Raw genomic sequence first — 16,457 nt, forward strand, 5'->3', positions numbered from 1 at the left:
TATAAATTTGGAATAAATGCCTAAGCGTAATTTTGTGACTGACAAAAATATGCGCTTGTAGATTTTGATTCCGAAGAAATGCACAAAGTTTAAGTAATGTTTATTCTGTTACTAGCTGAGACTAGAGGTACAGTCGTACCGTGGTAATGGCCCAAGCTGGTTCGTGGCCAATGTTTGTATTGTGTGTATGCGTTGTGTTACTCAAACCCCTTCAAAACAATCCGCAATCTAAACTGCAAATACAACAAGACGATACATCAAATTATAATCTCCAAATGTAAACTGTCATTGTTTGGGTAACGGTAGCGGTGCGACAATTAAGAAATATTGCGTCCTTAAATTTGGCATTTATTATACAACGTTTATTCATACGATTGGAAGTTTCTATACCGCTGGATTGAGGAACTCTCGTTAATCAACATTATGGTTTGAATGTCCGAGTATTATCTCTATAGTATGGATGATTGGTAAACTGTGCGCCCTGGGGCTAAAGGCTGCCTTTTCAAGACAGTCATCGGTTATGAGGCTGCGCACTTTACAATATCGAACGCTCGTCAGCTACCTTATCCAGCTTCAAGCGATGTAGTTTTATCATTTTCACGGCATACTCCCGAAAATGTCTACATTTTACCAGCCTATACCTTCATGCGATTATTTTAAAGCTACAGTACCTGTACCTTTCATTTTTTTCGGTATTTTTGTCTTATTAAAGGTTATGGTCTGCTTCCTACAGCATTTTGAAATACCCAGGATTTGTTGTGTCAATGCCGCATGCAATTTGAACACGATTGGGACTAATTTAGGAAAATTGGATAGTGAAGTCATGTCAGTTTAATTTGTAAATGTACGTTCATGTGCTTTTCTTTTAAAATTATAAACTTGTTTTTATAAGGAATTTTCAATATTGCAACATTCAGCCATAGGGCACCTAACGCTTTTGAGAAATTTTGAACACTATGAAGATCCTGTTCTCCCAAATTAGTTCCAATAGTGTTTTTGTGTGACGTCATTGTCATTGTTGACAGCTGAATTCAAGTCAGAACCCGAATTGGCTTACCGACAAAGGCAATGCAGGACGGGATGCATCCAACACTGTCAATATTACTTTATCAACACGCTTTCGGAAGTAGATCTGGTATAACTAGCTGACACGTGCAACAAAACCTGAAATAAATGTCAAAAGTGGAAACAAAAACATGACAAAATTGTCAAAAGTGGCAGTTGTAGGAGACAATGCGCATCGGGAGAGATATTCCGACCTCTGAACTTTTACTGAGATATACTTTGTCTACAACTTGTGGGGGTTCATTTGAATCTCATGGGGTAGATACAGTTTTCACCAGCGTATTTTTTGTGAAAATGAAAATAAAAATCCCCCATAGAGTTAACACAGGGTTGGCGCCCATGTTGAATTTCAAGTGCCCATAAATCGAGAATTTGTTCGTCTAGAACCAAATTTTGCATTGTGAACAACCCTGAATTTTATTCCTGATTTTGAAAGGGCAAATATGGCAAATTGTGAAGTCTTCTTGAGAAAAGTTTGGGAAAATGTTAAGGTAATTCAATTTAAAGGGGCGAACTACCTGAAAAAGCGGCATTGCGTCAAATTTTTAAAGGCAATTTTTGCTCTACGATTTCTTTGCAATTTCTTCCACTCCTCCATTGATCCAATTGTCATGGCTCTGCTCTCAGATCTGTGTACCTGTATACGCCGACATGTAGCTTCAAACGACAGGACCTGTGAGACACAGTGACGTATCAACCTCCACACACACAGGTGTCTCAATCTTCCGAGTGTTTACCCGTGCGTATCTGAGACCTGCGCAAAGAGCATAAGTCCAGACTATCATAGCGGAAAAAAGGTACATATCTAGAGTTTAATTACCCCTTCGACGAATAACCTTATAAAATCCAATAAAATGAAAGAACACTAATAATAGTGCAGATATCAATTTTGATTTCACAATGCCTGTGTGTACATTCGAGATTAAAACCAAACTGTATTCTGACAAACTACCCTGTCGGTTGCGAAATCACCGATGAAATTTCCACTCCCGAGCTGACGAAATCAGTTACTGTCCCACGTGACAGATTCAATAGATGTTAGGATGATATACGATATTTACGTCGGAATCCTGTGATAAATGGAAAACAACTTTCAATCCAATTCAACCGAATTCCACGTTCAATTTCCGGTCGTTTTGTGGCCCGAGGGTAGATAATGCCCCAAACTATTGATAGACACATATCAAGCAGTTTTTGCCAGATTAGAATTTACTCAGCATTCGAGACAGAATTGAATCCCTACTCATTAGAAAAGTACAATTCTGCCAATTAGTGAAGGTTTTTTATAAACACCAATGGAAATTACTTGATTCTATTCAGTCAATTTGAAAACTGAACATTTACTCATAAAATTTCGTCTCTCGGTGAATTTGACAAATTAATGACTTGAAGATGGGCAAATTTGATGAGTTTCTTCGGATTCAGTGACTCGTCGGACAAAATATTTGAGTTGCTGTAATTAATTAGAATTTTATCTGTCAGTTTGCTTTCCGTTTCAATCGTCAACCAGCTGGCAGAATGAAAAGATGTCCCATCTTGATGCGTGACGTCATACATCAATAACATTATCAGCACGCAGGTTCGTCACAATTTTGTTCCGTGAAAAGCTGATGTCATCGGCCGATAGCAATGTTGAAATGTCTTGATGGAATGTTTATACATTTGATCAAACGGCGTTCTCTGCGTATGAAAAGTGCATTAAATAATTAATTTAATCAACGCAGATTACTTGAGGAGGCAAAGTGCCGATGGCATTTGCTGAGTTGAATGTCTTTCTTGAAAATAAAATGGATTGTTTGCTTTGTTGGGTCAGGACGTTTTAGAGCTTTTCACGCCACAGCGTAAATTGACTTTATTCTAACAATTTCACATCGACTATTAAAACCCGTGCTTTTCATTAGGACAAAAAGGTTCCAGGATGTCTGACGAAACGTATACATTTTAGAAATCAAACAAACTTTTATCACTTTCGTTCATATTCTGTTTTGAGATTCACAAGAAATACCGGAATGTTAAAAGGTACTGCGACGTTCAAACGCGCACATTTGCGGAGTGTTAAAGTCATACACTACATTTGAGAACGGAATCTCTGGCAAGTTAAAGGGAAACAGTCGTAGGAACTGCGCCTGTGTGAGATTCTTGTTTACAAACAATGCATTTCGTGCACGATATCTACGACTGTGTCCCCTTAAGTGTAGCCTATCTTTCGTGAAGTTCTGCTTAGTACTCGGCAATATCATTACCGACTGTTTTAGCTTTTGAGAAATACCTGATAGTACATGTTCTTTAATATATAATGCTCATCGGAAATAAAGATATTTGTACTCAAATCTTTTAAAGTACATGAAACTTTCTGGTCTACTGCTTGTAATGATCATTTTAAAGCTGGTGGAGTGATAATATTCTTATCGAGTTGTTCGGTGAAAATCGATTGCTCTCGGTAGAGTTAACACGGGGCAGCTATTTTGAATTTTAAAAATATGTAAATTTTCTTCTCTAGCGCCATATTGCACGGTGACCCCTGACCTTCTTTCGAAAGGGAATGGCTTGAAGTTTCATTTTGAAAAGTTTGAGCAAAGGTACGTCATTCAATTTCGAGGCACGCACTAACTTAAAACGTAACAAAGTGTTCTGGCACTTGTGTTTCCATCGGAACCCTGCTAGCCACGCTCGAGTAGTTTCTTGATACATTTTTGCAATTTACCGGAAGATAAAACCATCAAAGATATTTAAGGAAAAAACGTCCGATATCTGACGGATTCAAGCTGTTCCTATTACGTTTTCGACTTTTTGAGAGTGAAATTACATCTTAACAGGTTGGGAGGCACTTTCCATGTTTCTAACACGCTGCCGACAAGTAGATCAGGTACCACGTGTCCGTTGGAGAATAATGTCCACTTGAAAGACTGTCGCATCTACAAGTCTCTCTGTTAACGCCAAAGAAGTTGCTGATTGGTTAATGGAGCAAAACTTGGAATAAATGACCAGTCAAAACATGTGTCACTTAGAATGCCATAAATATGGTAAGATTAGCGCAAATAATGTATTTTTGTCAGAGTTACCACAAAGGTCATGCAATGACAAGTTTACTTGTTTACAAATCGTTTACACTACATTTCTTGCTAATTTTTGAATACAGGTAGCTAGAATTGTTATGTAGGTCATTTCCCCCACACTCATCATGACCTGAGTTCATTAGTCTAGAACATTCCCAAGGTCACTGCCCTTAATGACCTCACAACCTTGAATTCAATTAGTCATGTTTGGAATGTTCTGGAAAGTTGATTAGTTGTGTAAGGGAGATAATTTTAGAACAGTAATTAGCATGTCAATAAAAGTTCTAGATTGTTCTTATATGCCTTTATAAAAGGACGTGCACAGCTTCCAGTCAGACTTTTGGGATCGTGTCTCTTGTGTGTTACTAAACTCCAGCAGTAGTCATTCTCAAGACTTTTCAAGACCTTCACTGCCAACGCTGGATTTATACTGTGGACTTTGTGCAAATTCAAGCCTGCAAGCCAAAGGACTGTTCATTCATCCGACTGACTGTTACAACTCTGAGACTGGAGCTTTGCCGTCCCAGCTGAGATAAGTAGTCTGTACACTTTTAAAGCTTGTACTCTGTCCCTAACTTAGCAATTAGTTTTTGTTTTCGTAATAAATTTTGTTTAAACGAAACTGCTGAGTTCACCCTTTTGTTCGTTTTCTCTGCACGTAACAAATTGGGGCTCGTCCGGGAGACGAATATTTTGAGCCGTTTGACAACATTTTGACAGCCTTTTCAAAACTACTGTATACTGTGAACTCAGCGAAATTCAATCATGGCGGAATTCAAGCCAGACGAATTTATGGATGACCTTGATCAGGACACATTTAATTCCCTCAGAAAAGACAACCTCATAGCACTGGCAAATTTCCTTAAGTAGAAGTTAAAAGATCTATGCGCAAGAGGGAAATACAGTACCGTATTGCCAAACATCTAGTTGATTTAGGCCAATTTGAGGAATCCACCCTGAAAGATTATGAGCCCAAGTCTACCTCTGAACTCAGAAAATTAGAATTAGAAATGCAGACAAATTTGGAGATCAAGAAACTAGAATTACAAATGAGAGAAAAAGAATTACAAATGGAAAAAGAGAGACAGGCAGATTTGGAGCTTAAGAAATTGGAATTAGAAAAGGAAATGAAAGAAAAAGAATTGCAAATGGAAGAAAGACAGAAAGAAAAAGAAAGGCAGGAAAGATTAGAAATGGAAGAAAGACAGAGAGAAAAAGAATTGCGATTAGAAGAACAGCGATTACAGGTAGAAATAAAACGTTTAGAGCTTGGACAGTCAGGAAAATTCTTCCCTTCGGACAAGTTTGACATCACTAAGCATTTCAGGTTAGTTCCCCCTTTCCAAGAAAAGGATGTTGACAAATATTTTCTCCATTTTGAGAAAATTGCTCAGAGTCTGAATTGGCCTAAGGAGTCCTGGTCTATGCTTTTGCAGAGTGCTTTGGTGGGTAAACCAGAGAAATTTACATTCAGTTGTCAGTAGAGCAGGCTTCAGATTATAATTCTGTGAAGGAATTAATTCTCAAGGGCTATGAGTTGGTGCCTGAAGCTTACCGTCAGAAATTTAGGGATTGTGAGAAGGTGAAGGATCAAACTTATGTTGAATTTGCTCGAACAAAAGAACAACTGTTTGATCGTTGGTGTTCTTCGGAAAAGGTCAGTCAGAATTATGACAAATTACGACAACTTGTTTTGATTGAGGAATTTAAAAGGTGCATCCGGAGTGACATCAAGACGTTTATCAATGAACAAAAGGCAGATACATTGGAGGTTGCTGCACGTTTGCCGATGATTATTCGTTGACCCACAAATCTTCATTTCTCAGCAAACCATCCCAGTCCTTTTCATACAGAAACAATGCAGGTAAATTTAACTCCTCCTTTCATCCAAGAATTTTTCAAAGGAGAGTAGAAAATCAAATGACAACAGTTCACAGAGTTCAAGTAACACTCCCACATCATCAGATCCAAGTCTCAATCTCCTTCTGACAAACAGTTTGGTACACTTTCTTGTAATTATTGTAAGAAAGACGGCCATTTAATGTCAGAGTGTTTCAAATTGAAAAGAAAACGTGAAGGTCAAAGTGGTCAAAGTGGATCTAAGCCCACCGGCTTTATTTCTTCATCAACTCGATTAGAGTCTAATAATGTGTGCAACACATTTTCTGAGGTTAAATCCCTCTCATCCCCAATTATGAGGTCAAGGTCAATTCTTCTCAAGATAGCATTATGGGTATTTTCGAACCATTTATTCACGATGGTTTTATATCACTTTCTAGTGATTTTTCTTCCGCTACCCCTGTCAAAATTTTAAGAGATACCGGGGCTTCCCAGTCTCTTTTGTTGGCAGATACCCTGCCGTTTTCTGAAAAGTCATTTTCAGGTTCTAAAGTTCTTATTAAGGGGGTAGATTGCAATGACTACATTCCTGTTCCTCTCCATAATGTCTATTTGTCTTCGGACTTTGTTTCTGGACCTGTGGCTTTAGGTATTAGGCCTTTTTGCCTTTCGAAGGGATTCACCTTCTTCTTGGAAACGACCTTGCTGGGGACAAGGTCATCACTAATCCACTTGTGACTGATAATCCTAGTTTAGATCAGGATCCAGAGCCAATTGAACAAGAGATACCCGATTTATTTCCTTCATGTGCTATTACTCGAGCCATGTCAAAGAAAACTTCCGAGAATCAAAATACTCTCAAAATAATGTCACAGATGTTGACTTAAATGACACCTTTCTCAGTCAGGTGTTTGACACGGATCATTCCGTTATCCCTCGTGGATTTGAAACTTCCAGTAAAACTTCTGCTGACCAAAGTCAGACATTTTCTAGATCAAATCTCATTGCAGAACAACACAAAGACCCAGATATTTTGTCTTTGTTTGACAGGGTAGATGATGAAGGTAAAACTTCAGATAGCTCTGTTTCCTATTATACAAAGTCTGGTATTCTCATGCGTAAATGGAGACCTCCAGATGTTTTGGTTGATGACGATTGGGCTATAAAACATCAAATTGTGGTTCCAAAGCCCTACCGTGCTGAAATATTGCGCCTGGCCCATGAAACTCCCTGGGCTGGTCATTTAGGAGTCAGGAAGACCTATCATAAAATTCTCAGTCATTTTTATTGGCCTAATCTCAGGCAGGATGTAGCACATTTCTGTAAAACTTGTCACACATGTCAAATGGTAGGAAAGCCAAATCAGACCATTCCAAAGGCCCCTTTACAGCCAATTCCTGCATTTCAAGAACCATTTAGTAGGATACTAATAGACTGTGTTGGGCCCCTACCAAAAACAAGATCAGGAAATGAGTTCATGTTGACAATTATGTGTACATCAACTCGGTTCCCAGAAGCCATACCACCGAGAAATATAAAGACAAAGACTATAGTGAAAGCTTTAGTCAAATTTTTCACTTTATTTGGCCTCCCTAAATGTGTCCAGTCCGATCAAGGCTCCAACTTTATGTCTGGAATTTTTCAACAAGTAATGGATCAGCTAGGCATTAAACAGTATAGGTCATCCGCCTATCATCCAGAAAGTCAGGGTGCCCTTGAGCGATTTCATCAAACTTTGAAAAACATGATTAGGACCTACTGTTTTGACACAGAGAAGCAGTGGGATGAAGGAATTCATTATCTGCTCTTTGCTGTTAGAGAGTCAATTCAGGAGTCTCTTGGTTTTAGCCCATTTGAGCTTGTATTTGGACATACAGTCCGTGGCCCACTTAAGCTCGTTAAAGAGAAATTCCTATCAGACGATGATGATTGTCTGAATATTTTGCAATATGTGTCAGATTTTCGTACAAAACTCTCTAAAGCATGTGAATTAGCCAGAGAAAATCTTGAGTCATCTCAGCAGTCAATGAAAACCAAATATGATAAAAACACCTCAAAACGGAAGTTTGAACCAGGTCAAAAAGTTCTTGTTCTACTTCCGTTCCTGGCAAACCACTCCATGCTCGTTACTTTGGGCCATACCTAATTGATAAGAAATTGAGTGATTTAAATTACATCATAATAACACCTGACAGGCGAAAACAAAACAGCTATGTCACATAAATATGCTTAAGCCATATTTGGATAGGGATAATCCTACTATAACTCAGCCTGTCAGTGCAGTCAGTTCAAACCATTATGAAGATAGTGATACTGAAACTGACTTGAGTGAAAATACTCTAAACTCAAAGCTGGGCTCGGTCAAGCTTCAGAACTCAGAAATCCTGGAGAAGCTGGAGTCTACAAAGTTGGCACACCTCCAGCCAGAACACCAACAACAGCTGAAAGAACCAATCCATGAACATTTGTTCCAAGATGTTCCAACGAGGACAAACATCATCTACCACAACGAAGATGTCTGCGACAGTAATCCAGTGGAACAACATCCGGACGGACTGATCCTGCGAAAGCGGAATATCTCCAGGAGGAAGCCAAGTATTTGCCGAACAATGACTTTATCGAACTCAGTAAAAATAACCGGACTTTGCCGTGCATACTTTATGCCAAATTCAGTGCCATTTCAAGTTTTCCAACAACAAATTGCAAGAAGATAGTCATGGGACATCCTGTTTGCTACTTTTCACACAAATTTAACAAATCCCAGAGAAACTACTCTACAATTGAAAAAGAGTGTTTATCTTTGATATTAGCTTTACAGCATTTTGAAGTTTATGTTACTTCTTCAAATCAGCCAATAGTGGTTTATATTGATCACAACCCTCTTGTTTTTCTGCAGAAATTTAAAGGCAAAAATCAGAGATTGCTAAGATGGAGTTTAATGTTACAGGAGTTTAATCTTGACATTAGACATATCAAAGGCAGAGACAATTTAATTGCAGACTGTCTCTCTCGTATTTAGAAATTATTGTTGTTCACTTTCAAGAAATTTTACTTTAGAGTAAAACAAAATTGAGTACTTAAATCCTTTTCAAGATTACATTTGTAAAAGAAAGATTTTTCTTTGAAAAATTTTCTTTTTTTGAAGAGGGGGTGTGTTATGTAGGTCATTTCCCCCACACTCATCATGACCTGAGTTCAATTAGTCTAGAACATTCCAAGGTCACTGCCCTTAATGACCTCACAACCTTGAATTCAATTAGTCATGTTTGGAATGTTCTGGAAAGTTGATTAGTTGTGTAAGGGAGATAATTTTAGAACAGTAATTAGCATGTCATAAAAGTTCTAGATTGTTCTTATATGCCTTTATAAAAGGGACGTGCACAGCTTCCAGTCAGACTTTTGGGATCGTGTCTCTTGTGTGTTACTAAACTCCAGCAGTAGTCATTCTCAAGACTTTTCAAGACCTTCACTGCCAACGCTGGATTTATACTGTGGACTTTGTGCAAATTCAAGCCTGCAAGCCAAAGGACTGTTCATTCATCCGACTGACTGTTACAACTCTGAGACTGGAGCTTTGCCGTCCCAGCTGAGATAAGTAGTCTGTACACTTTTAAAGCTTGTACTCTGTCCCTAACTTAGCAATTAGTTTTGTTTTCGTAATAAATTTTGTTTAAACGGAAACTGCTGAGTTCACCCTTTTGTTCGTTTTCTCTGCACGTAACAGAATTGATGTAGAAAAAGTGATTTGATAATTACCAATGAACAAGTGGTTTGATAATTACCAAATAACACGATAGGAACTATTCGGGAGAATAAGATATTGGTTTAGTAAAAAAATTTAAGGTCATCTACTCTTTTATTGCAATTCATTAATGGGTAATTTGTAATATTACAACTTTCAGCTATAGGATATCCAACACTTTTGATAAATTTGAACAATTAAGAGATCCTATTCTCCCAAATCATTTCCAACCGTGTTCATGTTTTGTGCAAATTTCACATGGAATACGACTATTATGACTGGAGAAAATTACGTTTCCTGAAAATTTGAAGGTGTTGTTTCAAGAGGGAAACTACGACTTGGTATCATACCTAGATTTTGTGTGGTTGAATAAATAACCAGGCACAAATAATAGAGAGATGTAAGGTGGGAAGGCTCTTTCTCTCTCTCTCTCTCTCAGACTCCATACAGGCTTTCGTCTTGTTGGCACAAATACTTCAAAACCCGCAAGCTTCTTCCTCAAAGCACTTTTATTGCAGAAAACAACTCTAATCAATATTTACAGATAACAGACTCTCAAAGGATCCTTTCAGTCGTAAACTCCCCTTTGATGAAATGATATATAACAATGGGAACAGTCTACTAATGATATCAATCTCAGAAAAATGACTGGACAGAGTGATGTGCTCCCCTAAGCATTTCTGTAAATACATTTTGCCTGTCCTGGCATTCTGAATAATGTCAAGCCAAATAATTGTGATACAGTAGCAATTAAAGAAAATAGACTGCAACTGTTGTAAGTATTTGAGTTGTGACAAGGACTTTAATGTTTAAACATCTATTATCAATATCATCAATAAAGCCTGTATGGACATAAATGTGCACAAGAAACATGTCAATTGAAAATAAAATAAAGACTAGAAGAAGTTAATTTTAAAATGTCGATATACATGTACTGACCATCTTATACCTGTATGACATTATATAAAATACGATTGGAAATAATTTGGGAGAAAAGGATCTTTATATTGTTCAAATTTATCAAAAGTGTAACGTGTCCTGTAGTTGAAAGCTGTAATACTACAACTTATCCATAAAAATAGGTGAATTGCAAAAAACCAAAACGTAAATGAGCTTAAATTTGTGATTAAACCGACATTAGTATCGTATCCAATTATCCCAAAGTAGTTCCAATCGTGTTATTATTATAATGACATGAAATAAGTGTTTAAATGGGTAAAACTCAGATATAAAGTTTCTGCCATCGCAAAAATATTAAAAATTGATAGTTTTAAAAAGGTTTCGGGATGCCAGGTATGGACAAACAAACAGACAAATAGAGCCACATGTAAAATCCCCAGACCTTTGACATCATTGGTGGCCAGTGTAATAATCTTTAGTTTACATATGTTTCTATTTAAATGGAATAATTGTACACATCAAAAGTTTATTACATGAAAAATATCCAGCTTGAGTTTCCATGGTGAAATATTGTCATGGACACATGGAAAAAGGCAATCTAATTTCCTGTGCCAAATTAATTCTCTCTGCATTACAAGGCATGACGATGCATAATTCTACACATTTATTGGTTGGATTGCCGTGCCTCGGAAGCGTTTACAAGACAGGGTCATTCAGACATCCTACCCAGACTGTGGGTTATTCAGACATCCTGCCCAGACTGTATCACACATTTTTGTAATGTACACTGTTGATGTCAACAAGGTTATATGTGCAGCATGGACTATCAGCTCGCCTGCCACTTAAAGAGTTTCATTACAGATTCCATGCTATTACTTCAACTGCCTTTAATTACGGTAATATGAAACTCCTGAGCAAAGCAATGTATTATTGCTAATGTTGGAACATTTGAGGTTATTGAATGCACAGCATATTATTTCTGATTAAAACGTTACTCTTGTCTTCACAGCTAGTTATAAGAAGCGATGCAACGTTACATTGCTCCTGTAAAACTCATAAAACACATTTCTAAGCACTTGTAGTACGTTTGAAAGAACATAACTACAAAATGGACGGTTTTTTAAATGTCTTACTGAGCATACATAGGCTTCCTCTGGTGTGAATCCATTCCAGCATTCAGTACAATGAATCCTGTATGTGTGGGCCTATCTGTGTTTTCCACGCAATGAATGGACTGGGCAGGATGTTCTGACATTTCAATGCTTCACTCTCAGCTGCACACACACAGAGTCTGTGGATATCTCATCAAATTTGATTTGTGGAAATGTGAAATCAATGAAACAGATGGTGTTATTACCAATCACAAACACCATGCGTTTTACTTTTTTTTGAAAATCACTTCATCGATTTCATGAAAATTCAAAATTAAATAGTTCCACCATATTTTTTAGAGTCAATTCATTTCCCGTCTAACCAATATAAATTAACATAGGCCTTCACCTGATATCGATATTCTATAGAAATTTTACTGGATGTACTATCTAAAGCTTGACGTCAATATCTCAAAATTTCCTTCTTTGTATTTTTGTTTGCTTATTCACATCTTGATGTTCATTTCACCCTGTTTCCGTGGTAATATTCATATTTGTAGGTAGGGTATCACTCAATTTGGAACATGAAAGAGCTGAATTGACGTTCCTTGTTTGGTTTTCTCATCATCTTACAACCCATACTGACGTTATCTCAGTACATCATATTGTCTGTAAATAGCAAGCAGCAGACATGTTTTATAGCAGTTTCCATTTCCCAGTAAACCAGAAACTGTATCAAATATACTTTTATCAGCACCTACTAAATCACTGAAACTGAGACTTACCGTAAAAACAACGGCAACGTATAAATTGCTCAGCATGGCTAAACGAAATCAGGTCACAGGTCATAACTATTCTGTGGATGTTCTGATATCAGAAGTACCTCAAACCAATAGATCTGATGTACAGATAAGCTTGAGATGTCTAGAGGCCAGTAGCTGGTGTTCAGGTCAACTGGCATATGTTGAAACAGAGTGATTTACATTACAGATACAATAGCAACAGTCTGCTGTCCAGCTAGTGTTGGAAAGTCCATAAAACTAAATCTTAAAATATGATTATCTAGTTTTCAATAAAGACCTGAACACAACAAGTACGTCCAAACATTTCTCATGATTAGGCAGTTTGATCATTACTGTGTAGACACATATGTCTTTCATTTATTTCTATAATACTGTACAAATTATATATCTTATACCACAAAACATTTTGTCGGCTTCAGATCATCACAACAGACTGGAGCAGAAGGTTTCGTAAGTTTTGATGCAAGTTGTAATTTGGGAAACAGTAAAACACTATAAATAGATGGGAAAGTGATGTAGGATGTTTTCACAGACTATTGTAAATTGATTCATCTCCGAAGAATGCTACGCTTGATGACCAAGAATTGAGTTCATAATTTGGAGCGAGATGCATGGTTTATATTTATAAGCCAGCTTGGTTTGTGCATTCCACACGGATTTTGTATTCAAAATTAAGATGTCACTTTGTTATGACTTTGAAACACAAAAGCAAGCCGCTACACATTCTGTGATATCCCTAGATAAGTAATGGATATTTCACAATCTGTACGCACACAAATTTACTTTCTGTTTTGCTTTTTTAATACCGAGGAGTATTTGTTAATTAAATCTGTAATTCAAAAATACCGTCCCAAGTATCAACTCTTGACATTTCTGCAGTGCTGGGCTGTCATAAGTCTTCTGACAGATGATGAGTAGGTATTGGCTGCGTTTGGTACAAACAAGACCTATGACACAGCAGCCATATACTTTCATAAATTCCACTCCACATTGTGACCCCATCTTCCATTTGTCAAGTCAGGACAAATTTATGAAATCAAACGCGTCTCTGCAATCTAGCCAATGCAAATTTATGACATCAAATGCTTATTTCCGACCCCACCGATGCAAATTTATGAATTCAAATGCTTATTTGCATCATGCCAACACAACATGCTTTCCCTTACCATTCATAACAAATTAACACCACACCAATTAATTTTCCCATATTTCTTTTGTTTTTGAAGAATACAATTCCTTGTTTTTCTCCAAAATGATTACATATGCCAAGCATTCAGCTTTTCAATACAGCATGTACGTGTGTAATGCTTAATATGTTCCTGGGCTATATAGGCTATATGGTTGTTAACTGAATTATGGTACACACTACCTTCCATTTGTTAACAATAACATTGCCTACATATGACATGGTTCATTGTGTTTACAAGGCTAATACTCTAAATGTCAACATACTTTAGGCACAAGAACAAGAAACTCAAATTCTTTTCTCAAATTTAAAAATAATGAAAATATTCTAAAACATTAAAGCTAAATTCCCGTTAAGTTTATCATTATTATCATAATTCTTGATTAAGGAAAACAAGTTTTGGCATTGTACATGTAAATGTGTCATGGACTGTGGAGATGAAAGTTTGACATGGTTTCAATGATATTTAAGCAGTACACCTCACCCAGCGAAGGTAAACCACAAGATTTAGACAAGTTTATGACATATGTACAAGAACGATAGCAGGTGCACATGTGGATTAAACTAGTCAAAATTGAGTGGTATGCCTATTGCTGAGGTGGTTTAATGCTTTTATGACACAATATTAAATTGAAATTCTGGCATGAAATGTCAAAAAGGGAATTTTTCTCTCTAGCTGGGACCTCGTGTCTGTTCCAACCATGCTCTATTGCAAATATAGCATTGGTTATTTTCACATCTCGACCAATCAGATAGCAGTATTTGCACCATCTATATACTGGTATGATATAATACATAATTTGGCATGTGGACTTCCACACACGTTTAATAAAATCTCATTAAAAACTGCGGTGTGTTTTTTGTCATTGAGAAATAAAATTGTTCAAAAGATTCCTAAACATCCACGCCTACAACTTGTTCTGGTCCATAGTTGAAATCTTCTTTAGACATTCTTGCTACTCACTGCGTCTGCAATATCACCACACTGCCGCTATCCTATGATAAAAATAAGAGAGATGAATTTGTAAGCTTAATAAAAGTAGGAAAAACGTCCTGAAGCGATACAAGTAAATTTTATTAATTTCTATGACAACTGAGGATATTTAGATCATCACTGTGATTCAGAGTTAGGAGAGGCTGCAGAAATGTTAACTTGTAAATTCCGGTTACTGCTTTAGTGTTTGTTTACCACTGGCAGTGCAGTAGATGGAATTTGCCATATCAGCTCTCAGGATTCAACCTTCCCTACAGTGTCAAACGGAAAGAATGCAGTGCATTTAATGCATGGGTTGAAACTATCTAAATGGAAAAGGGGTGGATGGAATGTGTTGGTATGTCTGGGCTGTACTACCCTATATCACTTGTGAGTTTTGGTACATCCCTAACTGACTTCTTAGGTAAAGATGGACTTCTGTAGCAGAAAATAGGGGTGGCTTGGGGTGTACCGTACCACCTTCTCCATTTCCCAATCATATCAAGAACAACCGTACACTTTGCCTCCTTTGAAGTTAGCCCTTTCAAGAGAGAAATGAGAGTGGGTGAATGACTCTGTCACCCCCATATCACAGTGCACTGGTCTAACCAACCTACTGAATCCAGTGGGATTCAACAAAAACACTGGTAATCTGGGGGGAAATTCAATTCCATCACTCAAGGAAAATGTACATGTGAATCTCAACCCCTGTTGTACTGGTAGATTGGTTCAAATTATGTTTGAGTAGGACTTGAGTATCGTTACTTGAGTTGTCTCACACCCTACGGTTCAACTCACTTAGCAGATAAATTAACACCTAACACAGATCAGCAGTGTGCCTGTCTCTGTAAAAGAAACTATCTATAATGTCAGCATAACTCACTGAAACAGCTTGGGAAAAAAGGAAAAACGCAAAGAACAGCACATGTTGGTTTCCATATGAAATAAATGGAATGTGTATGTAATATTAATTTGGCAATAACATGAAACATCTTGTCTGCACATTGTTCCACTTATCGACCTGAAAATCCTGTGATTGTCCGCAACGATTGCACAGATTAAATAGACAGTTCAGAATCCTAAGTAATAATCCTCCACATGTGTAACCATCTGTTCCGTTATTTAAATCAACTGCCTGTCTGATACTGGAAACCTATCATACATGTTACATAGCATGTCTGGATTATTGATGCCATAATAATGAAATGCCAAAATACAGAATATTACGAAAGTCTCTTCAAATAAACGGTTAAATTACAGAAGATCTTCATTTACTTGCTCTTCCACAAGACACTCATAACATCCTGAGCAAAGAACAGACTTCAAATTCACAACATGTTCACGGTCAAGCACCAAAAGGCACTGGAGTATTGCCCACTACACAGATGGAATGCACAAGTCGAGAATAGTTACTTTAAAGCATATATTTATGCGCATCTATAATATATGACTTGGTGAGCTAATAGGATTAACAGAATTATGTAATTATCATAAATATTCATTGTGCACAGACAGGATTATCTGCTCTTCAGGCAGGGAGTTATGGTTTGCCAAGGAATATGGGTTTATTATTTAAGTAATGGCGAAATACATGCTATAGTTGTTATCATATCACAAAACGATACCTGTGTTTGATTTGCTCTTATTGGTAGGTTAAGCAGTTTCAAATAATATAGCTCATAGGTAGACAAAGCAACAAATATTCAGCAAGAACAGAACTTTAGTCAAAACATGCATTTTACATTAATCATTGATAACTTAGGGAGTTTTGAGTGTAGGAGTAGAGTACAGAGGTGCCCTGG

The 16,457-nt window shown here is 37.1% G+C and overlaps 1 protein-coding gene and 1 long non-coding RNA gene across 2 annotated transcripts in view; both read right to left on the minus strand.

Moving 5' to 3' along the window:
• Positions 1–8,502, minus strand: part of LOC139127931 (uncharacterized) — a 103,485-nt gene extending 94,983 nt beyond the window's left edge. The window contains exon 1 of the long non-coding RNA XR_011551159.1: positions 8,221–8,502. This is a non-coding gene — a long non-coding RNA (uncharacterized lncRNA). The remainder of the gene's footprint in view (positions 1–8,220) is intronic.
• A 1,691-nt stretch (positions 8,503–10,193) lies between these two features.
• Positions 10,194–16,457, minus strand: part of LOC139127962 (echinoderm microtubule-associated protein-like 2) — an 89,750-nt gene continuing 83,486 nt past the window's right edge. The window contains exon 4 of the mRNA XM_070693811.1: positions 10,194–14,678. The gene's annotated coding sequence lies outside the window, so the exon portion shown is untranslated. The remainder of the gene's footprint in view (positions 14,679–16,457) is intronic.

Source organism: Ptychodera flava, unplaced genomic scaffold, assembly GCF_041260155.1.
Source record: "Ptychodera flava strain L36383 unplaced genomic scaffold, AS_Pfla_20210202 Scaffold_39__1_contigs__length_1403739_pilon, whole genome shotgun sequence".
Taxonomy (NCBI): Eukaryota; Metazoa; Hemichordata; class Enteropneusta; family Ptychoderidae; genus Ptychodera; species Ptychodera flava.